Raw genomic sequence first — 16,993 nt, forward strand, 5'->3', positions numbered from 1 at the left:
TGGGCAAAAATGCATCAAAAACATGAAAAAATGTCATAGTATAGTATGACATCAAAAACCATGAAAAAATGTCATAGTATAGTATGGCATCAAAACATGAAAAAATGTCATAGTATATGTAATGGCATCAAAAAACATGAAAAAATGTCATAGTATAGTATGACATCAAAAACCATGAAAAAATGTCATAGTATAGTATGGTGTCAAAAATGGTCAAAAAATTTATGATGTCAAAAATGGTCAAAAAATGTCATAGTATAGTATAACATCAAAAATGTCAAAAAATGTCATAGTATAGTAAGGCATCAAAAATGGTCAAAAAATGTATAGCAAAATGTCAAACGTCAAAAATGGTCAAAAAATGTCATAGTATAGTATAATGTCAAAAATGGTCAAAAAATGTCATAGTATAGTAAGGCATCAAAAACCATGAAAAAATGTCATAGTATAGTATGATGTCAAAAATGGTCAAAAAATGTCATAGTATAGTATGACGTCAAAAATGGTCAAAAATGTCATAGTATAGTATGATGTCAAAAATGGTCAAAAAATGTCATAGTATAGTATGGCGTCAAAAATGGTCAAAAAAATGTCATAGTCATCAAAAATGGTCAAAAAATGTCATAGTATAGTATGACATCAAAAACCATGAAAAAATGTCATAGTATAGTATGGCATCAAAAATGGTCAAAAAATGTCACATCAAAACCATGAAAAAATGTCATAGTATAGTATGGTCAAAAAAAAAACATCAAAAATGTGTCATCAAAAAAATCCAAAAAATGTCATAGTATAGTATGGCATCAAAAACCATGAAAAAAATGTCATAGTATAGTAAGGCATCAAAAATGGCAAAAAAATGTCATAGTATAGTAAGGCATCAAAAACCATGAAAATGTCATAGTATAGTATGACATCAAAAACCATGAAAAAATGTCATAGTATAGTATGGCGTCAAAAATGGTCAAAAATTTATGATGTCAAAAATGGTCAAAAATCTCATAGTCATCAAAAACCATGAAAAATGTCATAGTATCAAAAAAAAAAATGTCATAGTATAATATGCATCAAAAACCATGAAAAAATGTCATAGTATAGTAATCAAAAATGGCAAAAAAATGTCATAGTATAGTATGACATCAAAAACCATGCATAGTATAGTATGTCAAAAATGGTCAAAAAATGTATGATGTCAAAAATGGTCCAAAATGGTCAAAAAATGTATGACGTCAAAAATGGTCAAAAAATGTCATAGTATAGTATAATGTCAAAAATGGTCAAAAAATGTCATAGTATAGTATGACATCAAAAACCATGAAAAAATGTCATAGTATAGTATGACATCAAAAACCATGAAAAAATGTCATAGTATAGTATGACATCAAAAATGGTCAAAAAATGTCATAGTATGGTATGGAAAAATGGTTAAAAAAAAAAAAAATAATAATAATAACATAGTAAAGCGTCAAAATGTCTGTTTGTGTGTGTGTTGTTATACATATTTTAAAACTTTTTGGAGATACATTGTTGAAAAATTCTAATTCCAGACAAGCGATTTTAAAGTTTCAAACAACAGCTGAGATAATGACAGAGTCAGACCAGAATGAACAAATGAACTCTGACCCTCTGGAAATGTCTTCAAGTCTGTCTCTTCTCTCAGTGATTTAATGGTTAAAGTTTGAATCCTGTGGAGAAAAACACAACAAACATTAATATAAAGCTGTGAATTTTAACACATCAAATTAAGAGCAATAAAAGAATTTTTGGGTATTGAACGTCAAACTGTCAAAAGACGAGATTAATGGGTTGTGTTTGTGAATTACCTGGCAGCCGCTGTCCTGGTTTCAAAGAACTTCTTTATTGCATGAAGACTCTCTGTGATCACGGATGATGTGGAGACACCTGGAGGAAATTAAAAAAGAGAAACATACAAAGGAAAATGATCAATACACTACATATTCCTCATCAACAGTTTAACCCCAAAACAGATAAATATTCATCATGACAGCTGAACCACAGCATTTTACAAACGTTAGAGGAGTGTCTCAGAAAATGGCCTGTTTACTGTCACATTTGACAAGAAAAAGAATCACATCATTAAGAATCCATAACAATAAATATTTGGAAAAAATGTATTAAAACGATTTTCTAAAATCTTAAATGTCTATATTGACTGTCTGTCTACTAATCACTGAGGAATCATGTATATTGCTGTGAGCTGCATAATAAAAACTTTATAACTATTATATGATACACAAGTACTTTGAAAGGTTAATTTGAAAAATGATGTAAAAATCAAGAAAATAGCAGGAGGGAAAATACCACTAGACAGAGAGCAGTTAATAATGACTAATTTGTCTGGACCAACCATCTGAAATACTGCTTTTATAAACCAAGTGTGAATGCAGTTTGAGGGGCAGGTGGATGGTGATTTTCAAAGTGCAACAGTGTATTTCATTTAGTACTGAAGAAACAGGAGACCAATCACAGAGTTTTTTACTGGAAAAAGAATTCTGGGATTATGTTTATCTTTCAGCTACATGGACATCAGATGTTTAAGAGAAGCAGAGAATCATTGTGTTTACACTCTGGTAGAGAGGAGGATGAGAACTTTTTGTGTCGTGAAATACTGGTGCAGGAGTAGTTAAAAGGCTTCTCCACAGTAAGGCCCTGGTGTTCATGGGTACTAAAACATGTGTCTGAGACATTAAAAATTTGACAAAAATGAGGAGAATGAATTTTGGTGGCAGGAGGGAATCAGCATCGGGAGAGAGTTTAGGGTCAGGAGGGAAGAACGTTAGCCAGAGTAGCACTGCTGAGATAGCAAGACCAACTAAATTCACATCATCTACACAGAAGCCAGAGGAGGACAAAAGGTCAAGTATATGCTAGGTTCTGGCAGTATGTGACTGCCAGTATGCTAGCATACATACATGCTCCAGCTGCTACACTGGATACCAGTGCCAGGTGTCACTCTGTGAACCATACAATTAATGCAGGTCAAGTGAAAAACATCATTTATGTCTAATGCTTTCATTTATCCAATGGGAAAAAACTTCTTAACCAGATTTGCTGCTGATGTAACAAATGATTTCAGTGCATACATTGTGAAACTGTCAGCTCACAGCTCATCAGTGTGTTGCTGCATGTTTGCCAAAGAAATGCTTTAAAGGCAACTGTGGGTCAATTCCATGACTTTTCACTTCACAAATTCGGTCAAAAGTTTAAAAAATCTTTTGCCCTATAAGATAAACCACCTGCCTGACTATACCAACTATATCTGTAGTGTGTGTGTGTGTCTGTGTGTATGCATATGAATATGTGTGGGCTGCACGCTCATCTCATTTAAATGGAGACCTTCTGTACACAGTTCTAGTAAAACACAATCTCCTTGTCAGGGGTCCTGTAAATGTTACTAACATCTTCAAAATCAGCTCGCTGATCCTAATTAGCATCCTGCTAAACATCTCGTTAAACTGAGCCACAGTAAAGCCCTTTACATTATATGCAAATATCCCAAATCAGTATCCAAACAATATCCTACTCATGTTACAGCAACAGTAAATACAATTATAGCAGAATAAAATTTTTATGATGGCAGAGCTGAATTATGGACCTCATTTATCTGCAGATTCCAGTATTCTACTCTCCTGCTCTCATGAGTTTTTAAATAATTGCTGATTGTCTGCACAGTCAGTCACGCATATACAGTTTCAATAAATAAGTGCTTACTCAAACCAAAATGATAGGGAGAAAGCATTACTCATCATCTGTAAGCTTGACTTGTGGCTCTGAAAAGTTTGTATTTAGTTATTTTTAATTTTTTTAACCAGAAGATGTCCACTGCAATCAGCTTTGATTCACAGCAGATACAATGTCGACCGATGGAGACTGAGTGGCAGCAAAAAAGCCTCAGAACTGTCAAAAGAAAATACTCTCTGCATTCAATATGTTCCAAACACTCAGTTTCTCTATAGTTTTTCCTTTACAGTGGGTTACAACTGTGACTTCTGTGAGTCCATGCTGACTACAGGACTCACTAGCGATGAAGAAATCAGTCTACAGTTTGTATTTCATTCTCAGAGGGCAGATTTTCAGCAGAGAACTCCTTTAAGCAGAAACAGGGCTGAAAACTTTGACTTGCAGCCAAACAAAATTTTGTGCGCATATTTATTCAGCCCTGGTATACTGAGCAAACTTTTTTTTTAAATCATGAAACACTGGTGGACATTTTGTACCTCAAGCGTAATTTGCCATGTCCGTACTCATATTCCTCTTAATTATAAGCTGACATATATGCTGATATTTGGTCATAGTATCCGTCTCAAAAATCCAGTAATGGTCTGGCTCTACAGCAGAGGTCAGGTTAGCTCACTTTTTACCAACTCCCTCAGGAACCACAAAAGGCTTTCTTAAAACTTTTTTCACATAAGTAAACAGACTTTGATATGTAAAATTGGTGGAGTTCCTCTCTAACTGCAGTGTGTCAATACTCTCTCTTTCACTTTCACACCCAACCATACTCATATGCTGGATGTAATCACAAGTGTGCTCTGTACACTGTGCTCTTGTGATCACATCCAAAACTGATGTAGTGACATACCCTGGAGTGCACTTCTTCATCTCTGCAGCAAAGTAACAGGTTAAATCAGTGGAGCGCAAAATTCAGGTGGTGTCAAGCTGTTTAAAACTAAAAATGTCAACATCACTGTGGGGAGGAGAGCCATCAAAGTACATGAATGTCTGTACAAACAATCATGGCATTCATTAAATATTTCAGTCTGGACAGAGTTAGTGGACCCACGGACCAATATTGCCATCCACAGAGCCAAAAAAAAAAAAAACCTCAAAGAACTGGGCAGTGTGTTGCTGCAGTTTGTCCAAACAGCCACCCTGGATTAAAAAAAGCAGCTTTTTGAAAATACAGTATAGAAAAATCCTTGGAGACTCATCCACACCAGGTCTGGAATCACAATTTGAATTCATTCAGCGAGGCTCTTAAAGTGATCACTTGTCTTCAAAGACGTGGACAGACATGGATAACTAGTGATGACACAGCTCCCATCTATACATTCAAATGCCTGTTCAAACGTATGAAAATTTGAAAGGACTTTTGAACAACTTCTACCTTTCTTTGCATACAAATGAGAAGCAGTGAGATGCCCTCAGATGCAAGCTGATGCTCGACACTGACAGCTCAGACCATCAACGATTTGCAATGCAAATGTGTTTTTTTTTTTTTCCCCAGCAGCAGCAGCAGTGTATGAAAGTGTGTTTTTTAGTTCTAACATCTCACTGTGATGACTGATGATGCTCCAATGTGGCTTAGAGAGGGAGAAAGAAAGAGTTTTGATGATTTCTTTTTTATAATTCTTGTTACTGAAAACATTGGAAAATAAGGCCCAGTTTCAAAAATACTGGCATTAACCTTTAACAACTTTAACTGTTTCTAAGAAATTAGATTCACTCACACTTTAAAGTTCTCACTTTGTTTTGTAGTCTGAAATCTGTGAACACAAGTAACAAATTTCAGGTGTCAGTGAATATAGCAAATAATGGTCCAGACTGAACACACACAGAAAACCCCATTTCAAACACAATTTCATTCACAGTCACTGATTCTCCTACATGTTTCTTCCTTCTCACAGTTTCTACTCTTTTTATCTTCTGTTATATCCCCTGCTGCTTTCTCTCTCACCTGTCTTGGTCCTTTTAAATTCTCATTCTTAACAGCTGACAGCAGGGCTGGAATACTCTGAGCTCCTGTATCATGTTTGTATTTGAACGCTGTAGGTCTGTATGATTAGAGCTCTCCTGTCTATATCTGATGTCAAATTTCCATCCATGCTTTAGTTGTCTGAACCCCCTGCACCCACAGAGCAGACAGAATAACACTCCATCAGCCTCAATAAACCAAATTAAGTTGTCTGATGGGCTCAAAATAACCATCTCTCTCCTGGTCGGCGGCGTTGGAAATTAGTGACAAAATACAACACATGGAAAAACAGAAGACTAGCACAGGACATTCAGTGTTAGTCAGTGTTTGGCAGAGGCTTTCTGGGACGTCAGCCACAATAGATGGAGCAGAGTAAGAAGATCAGATCAGAGGACTGTATGGCTTCTCCTCCCAGGCTGCTGCCTGAAGACCGAATGATTTGGATTTAATTACCTGATTGAACCAGATTCTGCATTCTACATTAGATTATGAAATACAATTTAATACATAAGTCAAATACGGGTTAAATGTGTAATTAAGTTTATAAATAGCCAACAAATTCAATTTGCAACATGCGGTGTGTGCAAAGAATTAATTCATTAATTAATTCAGAGCCACCTTCACAGAGACACCACTGCTGTCTGAATTGTCAAGCAAAGATCCTTGCTAATGCAGGAAGACTAAATCTCTACTTTCCTCCTGCTCTTGTCATATGAATTGTTGTGGTATTGAGAGCAAGGTGTGACCTGAAATCTACTCCACATTCCCAGAGCCAAGAAACACTATAGGAAATGTTAATGTTTCATTTTCTGAAGAAATAAACGAGCAAATAAAGATAAATAAATGTTCTAAATGAGGTGCAACTGAAATCACATTTAGTCATCACTTTTTGTCATCTGGAACAATGTCAATGTGGTTTATAAATGTATTGATATTCAGTTTTTTGTTATTAAAAACAGGAAAAAACATATTGAAGAGTACGGAGCACACCAGCATCTCATCAGACCCAAATGACATTGGACGGCACATTTACCTGCTGGTTAATGTGCTGCAGCTCAGCAGCTAAATATTTATCTATGTAAATGTTTGGTGGCTTATTCAACAAGCTAAGGTGCAGGACAAGACTAATGTACTGAAAGCTAATGTGGTCTGTGGCTCTGGTGCAGCAGCTGCTCTCTGATTCAGTGTGACTGTTTGCTCTGCCTATGATACAACACTGATCTTACTGTTTTATGCAAAACTAATTGGCTGTATTGAAGTAAGGTCTCTGTCTGGAATGGTATTCCATCAAATTAATGAACTCTGACAAACCTCTGCACACTTCAGGCACTCAGGCACTGTGGCAGTTACTAGATACATATCACACAAGACACTTGACAACTTGCAAGTACTGCAAGTGTCAAAATTGGGATGCATCCTGCCTTTTTAACCAATGGTGTAGCTGCAATGTTGCCTCTAGCCACCAGTGGCAGCACTGAACCCAATCTTTTTCAACTGTATGAGCTGTGATTAAGATTTAATTTAAGAGTTGTCAGTGGTTCCCACATTATGATTGAAACTCACTGGGGAGAGTCTTGTTGCAAACCTCTTACACTCTAGTGAGAGTATATTTGTATCACCTCATATTAATATCTGGAATGGAAGGCCTTGCTATGAAATAAGAGCACATAATGAACAGTTCTTGAGACCCTCTAAGAAACATCGCAGAACATTTTGTGAAATCCTCTTAAATAATGATCAAAGTTACTTTGATGCCCAATAAAAACTGTGATGATGACTGAGTGTATGACGCAGCAAAACCCAATGCAGAACTGTTTTTCACCCTGACTTTGATCTGATGTGGTGCCACCTTCAACAGCTCGGCTCTTTGAAATACCAACATTTCGAACTTTGTTCCTTCAGCATCCAATCAACCAGTTGTGATATTTTCTCTATTGATTCCCATTAAGGTGAAATGAACCCCATTAAAATATATAAGCCCACATGAGGTTGTGGTTTGAATCTTTCATCTGAAATCAACCAGTGTTTATAATTGATGTCGGACTGTAGAGTCTTAAGCTCCGATATGGTGGATGTGTAAAGTCAGAGTCTTATTTGATTCCACTTTTGAAACAGGAAAATATCTGATAGATTGTTAACTGTGTGCACATTTCTGCACTTCAGGATTCTTGGAACCTTAGTGCTATCCTGCAAACCAGCCTACATTTCCACCAGTTTTGAAGAGAACTATAGTAATCAATAATGTGTTTTGCATAATGCACAACTGATGATTTCACATATACCCTCTCCATTCGTTGCCTTCTCTAGCCTCTCTTTCCAACCTGTACTTGAAAACCTGCTATTATTGAGTTCCAACTGAGAACGGAAGCTTCAAAATTAGATGCCAGAACTGGAACAGAACCCATTCCATGTAGGTGGAACAGAGGTACCAGAGAGCTAAATGCCATGTCCTCTCTAACTGTCCTCTGAGGTGAAACCTTTCACAACTGTGAATCTTGAAATGAAAATAACCACTCTGTTGTCAAGCAAATATACACTGCTAAGTAACAACATTAAAACCACTGACAAATTAAATGAAGAACATTGATCAGCTCCTTACAATGTAATGCTCTGTTGGGATCAAGCTGCTGGGGCATCGACACAAGACTCCTGTGGTGTCTCGGGACATTGGCAGCGGATCCTGTGGGTTGTGGGGTGAGGCCGCATCAATGTTTAGGCGGGTGGTATGTGTCACATATCATCCAGATGAATATCAGGACCCAAGGTTTCCCAGCAGAACATTGCATGGTAATGACATGATCAGACTCTCAGGCTACATACAGGTTGCCAAACCTTATTGGTGAAGGTTGTTGGGGTTGGACTTGAACATCAGCCAAAGACAAGATAGTATCTATTGGTAGCAATATCACTGCGATCTTGGCAATTACGATGGCAGTTCAAATCAACCAGAATTATCTTTTAACATTTTAGTACATTTATATTCTGCTTTAACATTTGGTCCTCATTCACATGCAAACACACTAATGCCAGTGACATTAACACTTACATGCAAGGTACTGGCATGACCATCTGGAGCTGGACACTTTGACATGTGAACAGGAGGACCTGGGGGTCAAACTGCCAACCTTGTGAGTAGTGGTCAGCCTGTTGTACCTGCTGAGCCACAGACAGATTTCTAAAACAGGAAGCAGTCCTGATTATGCAGCATCTGTTTAAAGGATGAGGCCGGTGTTATTGTCGTTATTGTTTGGAGCATGTCACCCAGTGCAACAGTGTGGCTCAGTGATGTGTTTTTAATCGTGTCTGAGAAAGGAGCGATATATCAGGATGTAGATAAACACACAATCTTCACTTCATTGTTGGTTCTGACTTTTCATGGGATCTAATGACAATAGGAAAAATACAGAATATTAACAGCCTTGACATTTGAGTTATGGTTGAGTCACTATGCGTATCAGTGTGTGGCTGCAGAGTATTGTAATGTAGTCAGTGCGAGTTTCACCTTTGCAGCTATGTAATGTTTAACTTTACTGAAACTCAGACAGCTGGACCTGAATAGCTTAATGTTTCTCTATTTATGCCATTCACTGCTTGAAGTCAGGAAGTCTCAGGGCAAATTATTCAGGACCACAAACTTTTTATCAGCTCTAGTCATTACTTCATTTAGACCAGTTTAATGTCGTAATATTGAAATACAGTCACACAGAGGCAAAAACAGAGACAGTGACATTTGTCTTACTACAGCCCACTGATATTCAGCAGATTAGATGACTGACAAAGTGCTGTGACTGCTTTCTCTTAGGCCAAGTTCAACTTTTAATGCAGTTTCCAGAGAGTTGTTTCATGGACGTTCTGCATTGTATCACTGAAAGAAAACTGATGGCTCATGCAATTAAACTGAGTTTGTATAAAGTGGCTTTGACAGTACAAACAAATGAGACATCACAGTGTGTACCTTACTGAGAAGGTACAGCCAGATTTGGTTTTCAAAGATGTTGTCTTGCTTTAATGAGAAAAGTCAATCCAATAATGTTAATGCAGATGGAATTTTGTCATCTTACCCACTGTCCTCTCTTGCACTGGGGTCGTCCTGCAGAGGACAAAAACAGGTTAGCTGCCATGTTTAAACTGGACAGTTATCTCAGCTGAGATTGAGGTCAATGGTGCAGCACAGTGGCAGACAAACAGGCACTCCTGAAATTAGAAACCACTCCAAGGCATGCCAGGTGACGCCAAACACACCTCTGTAATTATAAAAACGATGTCTCTGGTGCCTTTGCCTCGAGCTGTCAAAACTCTGAAGGCTACAGCCTGACTGACAGAAGGTTCATCTGTCCATGCACAGCTTTCTTTTCTACTCCAGGTTTCTACCACAGTCCATCACTGAATCTACAGGGTGTTCAGAACCTTGCTGATTTAGTGCCACGTCTATTTTTTTCTCCTTTTCAGCACATTTCTGTAAGGCAGAGCTTTACCGTGAATTCACAACTGAATTATTAAGCTTTGCGCATATAAAACTGCAGCAGAATAAGGGATTTCTATAGCTTTTGCATTCTGTCTCTAAATAATTAACACAGATATTCAGACATCAAGCTGTGTATTCTCCAATTAGGTCCTTCCATGCAGAATGAGCAGCCAAGCTTTCAGTTTACCAAGATGTCAATTTTTTGTGGAGATGTTGACATTCTTGTGTGAAGGAATGTGAAGATTATCATTCTAATGAGTGACGCCCACTTTAGGTCATCAGTCTGTTCCTGGTCACAGAGTGTATCTCCGGTTGAGGGAAACCTCATATCTTTCTCGGATCGACAACTTAAAGAGAAACAAGGGACATAAGCAGACCTGCCTGCAGGCACGTCCCCCAGAGCTCAGTTCATGCAATACACTACTAAGTTGTCATTTTTTGTGTGTTAGCTCAAGAAAAACACTAATTAAAACCATCTTACTGCCATCATTTTCCTGAGATTACTCAGAGTTTGTCAGAGTTCAGCAGAACTAGCTTTTGTAAATGTCAGAGGGTTTATATCTGCAGCTCTAACAGCAATCTCAGACTCAAGTGAGTGAGTGTGTGTGTGTTACAGTGTGTAATTTCATGATATGTGTGTTCTGTTTAAAGGTTAACATGTGTCAAATGCATGTATTCACATGTTAATGCATGTGTACAGTGCCAGGGAGACCACTTTTATTTGGTTTCCAAGATACTACAAGAAAAACAACACTTTGAAATGTAAATATTAACTGATCTACAGTTCAGCATTACCCTTGAAATTGCTAGGCCTGATTCCAGCAGTTTAAGCCGGTGACTATCACTTAGTTACACACTTCCTGCATGAGACTGTGCATAGTGCAAGAACAGGTGTTTAGGTCATAGAGTGGGAATGAAAGCGACACAACTCTCACTATTACATGTCAATGTGCCATCAAAATAATTCCGAAGCTGATATTTTAAGGTGACATAGTTACATAATGTTGCTTACATAATATTGCTTAAAGAAATACCTCACCTAACATTCTCCAGTCACTGCTGTAGCATAATCCCCTTCTTTGCCACTGATCATTTTTAATCCTACCTCTACACCAAAGCCACAAAGTTTCAAATCCTTCTCATCACGGATTAAATTACTCCCAGCAATATACAGTTAGAAAAAGGGGGGACAGAAATTTAGGGACAACAGCAGAACAAAACCTGTGACTGGGTAAATACAAACAGGTGAGAAGATGAGTAAATGAGTGAGACAGTCACCATTTTTCTATGCAGTGCATGCATGAGGGCTCACTGAATGGTTTGATGAGTATGAAATGTGGCAAATGTGAGAATCATGTAACGAAGACCTAGATCTCATCTGAGCAGAACACCTATGACTGATTATGAACCCGTGTGTTATCATCAAAACACCAAATGAGGGAGTATGTTGTGGGAGACTGGTGCTGTATCTCTTATTTGAAGATCTGTGCCAAGACACTTCAAACACCTTACTGATAAACTTTGTTGTTTTTTCTTCTAATAGCGTCTCCTATCTGTATTTACCTCCCCCATTCAGCTAGGACCCCCCTGAAGAATCCAGAATTTCACCACCCCAGTTGTACCCCTCCAACAAAATATATAACAGTCATAATATTTGGCAATGACTATGAGAAACTGTATGCTGCAGTTCAGCTACGGTCACGACCAATTTATGTCATATTTCCTTACAGCCCCATTTGGGAGTAACTTATCCACTGTGTGGGAGACAGTCCCAGATGCTTCTCATACAAAAGTACGGGGGAGCGGCGGTGTATTCATCTTTGATGGACATAGGAAAATTAACCAGCCTGTTGGTCTTTATCCTTGAAACAGAAACATGGTGTTAGAAAACACTTCCAAAAAATAAATCACTTCTTTGTGAGGCTTGTCCTTGTTTACTGTCAAATCGAAGCCCAACATAATTAATTTATTTAATTCAGATATTATTACAAGCAACTAACAGCACTGATCAAATCTGAATTTAAATCAGAAATACAACTGAGGCAATTCAACTTGAGTTCAAACTATTGATGCAAGATGTGGCAATAAAAACCCAGCGAAACACAAAGTAAAATGCTGAGGATTTTAGTTGCCTCTTGTAATTGTATTTATGTCTCTGACCACATTAGGCCTTTAGTTTTGCGTTTGGTTTTAAGAACTTCCTCAGGTACACTTGAACTGCAGTTGGCCGATTTTTATCACTACTGAATTTCACTCAGCAGTAAATATCACTCCTCACAGGAACAGTGACCCTGAGCCTTGGACTGAAGAATCACTCTATGTGGGTGTAACCCTCGTAGTGGAAATTTTGTCATCTTGGTTATCGGTCTGCTCTTGTTCAGAAAATGTTTGCTCACATATGTATGTAGAGCCAAATAAACTGTGCATCCTCTTAACATGGTGCCTGATGAAATCTGGACTTTGCTTTAAACACAGAACTGTTGATGACTGGGAGACTGAAGAATAATTCACAACATATATAAAGAATGTGTGTTATAGCATAGCATTGGCCAGCCCCAACCAGGGTCTGACAACTATCTGGCTGTGCTCTAAACACTCCTGTGCAATCATTTCAGATTTTTGTCATTTTCAGGCTGGTTGTATGGATTTCAAGCTAGGTTGGATGTCGCAGCTGGGGCAGGTGTAACAGTGACTGTTTCCAAAACCACAATCACATCAAGCATATCAGTCATTACCTAGCACTGTTATGCTGCACTAGCTACTGAAGGTACACTGAATGAAGGCTTGTGATTGGTTATCATCTTGTTGCACTGTCCTCTTCTGCAGTGGTTTAATGGCACCCGACTGGACAATGAGCATATCCACCTATTTAACTCGGCAGTGGATGATAATTTGCATTAATTTATATTTTATTTTGGCCAATTTTATCAAAATTTGGTTAAAATCTAATCATCTGGATGGAAACCTAGGTTGTGACATATAGCCACAGTGACACCTAGTGCACACAATAGGAACTACATCTGAACAGAATCAGCGGGTCAGATTTAATTTTAACATAACTTATTGCCCATAGTGTGGACAGCCCTACTCCAGTGTGTTCAAGATTAAACTGCAGTAACCATACCCACAAACCATGTTTTTAAACAACAACTCTCTCACGATCTGTGTGTGCTCGGGTGTGGCCCTGCCTCTCATCTGATTTTATCTCTCCTTCCTTAATGGTTGTTCTTCACATTGCCTCCATCCTTGTTTGGCCCTTCACACACCCCAACAAGGACAACAGATGGAGGAGATAGCATACAGTCACTACTGTGTGTGGCTGCTGGAACACTACAGCACAAAGTGAAGGGAATGAGGCAGCTTGGTGACACACACATCTACATACGATTACTGTGTATTATTTTTTATTTCAAACTTAATATTATATCTCTAAGAATGCTGGTAAATTAATGATTTTATGGTAATTTAAGGTGTGTGTGACCTGGAACTGCCATAAACTCTAAATCCACTGTGACTCAGTATAGTGATGACGTCCAAATCAAAAAAATCTCAAAACACTGAGATTTGTGTGTGTATACGCTTCTGTGTGGATAGAAGGCAATAAAAGAGATTTAAGGTCCTCCATGTTTTACAAGGTTACATTTAGTACGAGACATCAAGATGACAAACAACCTCTCACACTCACTCATGTACACTCATGTTCCCTCTGGGACACAACCTCAGAAATAGTCACAATGCTGAAGTTGTGTTCCACTCAGCATACTGAAGATTATGAGAGATCAATTGTCTCTCAGCTGACCTACCATTAACCTTTTACCAGCTCATCAGACACACACACACACACAGGGGCACAAGTATCACGACTGCTGGAACCTCCCTCCATCTTTTAGCTTTCCTATATTTTAATTAAACAAACACGACTGACTGAACCACAAATATTCTTTCTCCAGCTTTTTTTAACCTCTCACACCCTGCCTGAAATGCTGCTGAGTCCAGTAAATGTTAAATAGTCAAACTTTGCTCAAACTCTATTATTAGGGCCCTAACCTACTGGAATCGCTTTGTTTATTATTATTAGGGCTGAAGAATGAAGCCTATCTTATTATCTTATTATTACTTCTGTTACATGGTTTTTGTTTAGCACTGTTCAAGTTTCTCTTTCCTTATTTTATTTTAATAACTGAATAAATTGTTTGTTGATGCGAAGTTTCAGAAAATGCTGATCTGTGTTATTTATAGAAATAAAAATATTTTCCTACCTTCACCTTTGGTGGATCTTGTTGTTTCTGTGAATTCAGCTGAAACATACAGAACATTTGTTTAAAACCAGGTTTTTCCAAACACAACTTTAACAAAAAATAATTAATACTAACAAAGCATAACTGATCATTATCTTTCCAATACTTTACAGTAACAGTCACTTTATCCTTAAATCCTTAAACTTTTGACAAATTGTGAAATATTCAGACTGAAGATCGGAATACAGAACATAAACAGTTTAATGTCAGTGCTCTGTCTTCATTGATGTAAAGCTGTTTGTGAATTACCTGGAGGCCAAAGTCCTGGTCTTCTTATTTATTGTATGAGGACTCTGTGATTGTAAACAATGTCTCTCTGATCGTGGACATGTCTCTCTGATTGTGAACAATGTCTCTCTGATTGTGAACAAAGTCTCGGTAATTGTGGACGAAGTGGTTACACCTTGAGGAGATCAAAGAGAAACATACAGAGGAAAATGATCGATACACTACTACCTATTGATCAACTAAATTTATCAGAGCATAAAACAACTCAACAATGAGCTCATTTCAAACTTGAATTTAACATATAACTAAGCTCAATCAAGTATTAAGACACCACAAACAATTTTCTCATCACTAATATATACAGCTGCGGGTCAATAGCCACAATGAAATACAAAACACAAAGTAACAGTGACTGTAAACAGTTACAACAGGGATTTAAACAGACTATCAAGAGCTCGTTGTGCTTTCACCCGTCGACGTTGGGGGTCCACAACTCATGTCAGGGACGCCTCAGACATGGAAACATAAACACATCTCTCACCCACGCGATAAAAACGAAGACATTAACAGAGAAGGCTAATGCTAACGCTCGCCGCTAACGCAAATGCTAACGCTCGACGCTAACGCTAGCCGCTAGCTAGTTCGCTCCTTAGTCTTACCTTTGCGCCGCAGGTATAGTCAGTATCCAGCCTCACTCCTGTTCAACAACAGAGCAGCTCCCAAGCTTGTTTTAGCGTCCAGGCTTCTTCGGTTATAAGGTTTTCTCACAGTACGAACAAACCGAGGCGACCGTTCAGACATGGGTTTTATGTTTTCCCACTTCGTTTCTCCGCCTCTCTAAGCTCCTCCCAGAAGTTTGTGACCAATGACAACACATGCAAGCCGGAAAAACCGCCAATTGGCCAGCTGACTCTGTTCCGCCTAGCAACCACTTCTGATTGGTCTATATCCACGGAGAAGGTAAGATATTGATAATGGTCTGAATGATGGAAATTAAACTACCACCAATCATCGGTTTGTTACACACAAAATTTGACGAACGACCCCAGAGGCATTTAACCCCATCTTAAAAAAGCTCTCTCTGAATCCTGTTGTGTTAATTTTTATCCAATTTGAGAAAAAATGTGTCCAGCAAATTATTTCTCCAATGAACAATATCTTAAACAGATTTTTTTTTTTTAGAGAAAATTCAACCTACTTTCACTGGGCACAGCAGTGAGACTGCTCTGGTCACAGATACCAATGACTGCTGATGTAAGCCTGCACTCTAATTCCTTTTGACACAGTGGACAATGTCTTTAATCAGATACCTGAATGTTTTAAGTACTGGAATTAATTATTAATTATGAATTGAGTACTGGGTGTCCAATGTTCCTGCAGCTGAATTCTCCAAATCAGAAATAATTATATTAATTATTAATAATTACACCACCTGGTCCTGGCACAGGCAGCATTATCATCTCATCTAGTCTGGCTGTCATAATGTTAAAAAAAAAAGAGTCTTGTTGTGTGGGTGTTTTTCGACCATGAGTTGTCCTTTTCACAGTTGCACAATCCTGTTTTCTCCAACTGAGGTATTTAACCAAGATCAGGTCATTCCTTTCATCAGCAGATCTAGAAAAGGTCGTCCCTGCTTTTATCTCCTCCAGACTCAACTACTGCAATGCCCTTTTACTGTGGTATCAGTGGGCAAAACATCCAAAGACCACTGATACAAAAAGCGGCTGCCAGGCTTTTAACACTCTCAAAGAGATGAGACCACATCAGACCAGTCCTTGCTGCACTTCACTGGTTACCTGTGAGTTTTAGAATGGATTTTAAAGAGCTATCAGGCTCCTGCCTGCTTATATCTGTGATGTACTAACTCTAACTCCATATGAACATGGCAGGGCCTTACTAACAGTTCCAAAATCTCCACTTGTCACTTTGCTGTCTGGGCCCCTCATCTGTGGAACCCACTGTCTGAGGATTTAACCAGGGTATCTCATCATCCTCTTTCTCTTCTTAAACCTCACTTTGATCTTATAGCTTTTACTTAACTGGTACTATATATTGTTTTAAATACAGTTATTATTATGATCACTATACCCTGGAAATATACAATATATACTGTAAACAAAGACAATTAAACAAGAGCAACACATCTTCATCTCAAAATTTGGCAGTTTGGAGAAATTCTCGTCAGTGTGACTGAGAACTCACTGAGCCAAAGGAAATATCAGTGAGAACTAATATAACAGTGGTTTAATCTGTTAATCTGCTGTCTCCTCTGTGGGTTTATCCTCT

The 16,993-nt window shown here is 38.1% G+C and overlaps 1 long non-coding RNA gene across 1 annotated transcript; it reads right to left on the reverse strand.

Moving 5' to 3' along the window:
* Window positions 1–1,227: 1,227 nt before the first annotated feature.
* Window positions 1,228–15,536, reverse strand: LOC108901981 (uncharacterized). Its single transcript, XR_001963989.2, has 6 exons — window positions 15,367–15,536; window positions 14,729–14,882; window positions 14,441–14,479; window positions 9,778–9,806; window positions 1,824–1,902; window positions 1,228–1,685 (listed from the first exon to the last, which is right to left on the reverse strand). It is a non-coding gene; the product is annotated as an uncharacterized LOC108901981 (long non-coding RNA).
* Window positions 15,537–16,993: the final 1,457 nt, after the last annotated feature.

The sequence above is a fragment of the Lates calcarifer genome, linkage group LG23 (assembly GCF_001640805.2).
Source record: "Lates calcarifer isolate ASB-BC8 linkage group LG23, TLL_Latcal_v3, whole genome shotgun sequence".
NCBI classification, from domain to species: Eukaryota; Metazoa; Chordata; class Actinopteri; family Centropomidae; genus Lates; species Lates calcarifer.